Raw genomic sequence first — 914 nt, forward strand, 5'->3', positions numbered from 1 at the left:
CTTCTATTGGCCAGTCTATTTTACAGCTCTGTAGGGGTTGAGGGTAACTTGTAGAAAACTGAAAGCAATGCAAATGATTTTTGCCTGAAAGCAAAGCAAATGATGATGACAAGTGCAAATTTTATCTGGTAGTGAGACAATTGATATCCATTGGTAAATATGATAACTCCCAAAGTTACCCTTTATTGTTTGTAGGATATTAGCCAATTTCACATCAATGAACAAACCCATTTCAACTTTTTTTTCTTTTTTTGGTTTAGTTGTTATAAAGCTCTGTTCTTTAAATTCTCATTTGCATTCATTTGAACATATTGCTGGTTCCCAAATGAGTGGAATACAATTTTTGACATATTTATTTTATATTTGTATGAAGGTCACATATGTAACTTGTTGAAAGTATTCTTTAGCACGTGCACAAAAAATATGCCAACAGTTTTGTAAATGTGCCTCCTTAGCCCAATCTTACCCCCCAGTTCATAAAATAGAGCCAGGTTAAGCTTCCCAATGTCCATCTCTGACTATTATTCCCTTGCTTAAAGCTCTTCGAGCGCTCCCTCCTCTTGATACAAGAAGGTTCAAATGCATGGGTATTCCAGGACTCTCAGGATCATGCCCCAACTTCTCTAGACCAGAGGTCGGCAAACCGCGGCTCGGGAGCCGCGTGCAGCTCTTTGGCTACGTTCCATCTCAAAAATTTGCCAACCCCTGGAAGAGCCAATCCTGTCCCTCGCAACAATTTAAAAATTATTCGAAAGCCATAAATATGTTTACATAACCACCATTATGTGAATAATAGCCTTTAAAAGTTTTATAAATGAAACTATGATAGTTTTATTTTCATTTTCAATTTTGCTTCAGAGCCACATGTCCGTACCCAAGGAGCCGCATGTGGCTCGCGAGCCGCAGTTTGCTGA

The sequence above is a fragment of the Hipposideros armiger genome, unplaced genomic scaffold, assembly GCF_001890085.2.
Source record: "Hipposideros armiger isolate ML-2016 unplaced genomic scaffold, ASM189008v1 scaffold_1825, whole genome shotgun sequence".
In the NCBI taxonomy this organism is placed as follows: Eukaryota; Metazoa; Chordata; class Mammalia; order Chiroptera; family Hipposideridae; genus Hipposideros; species Hipposideros armiger.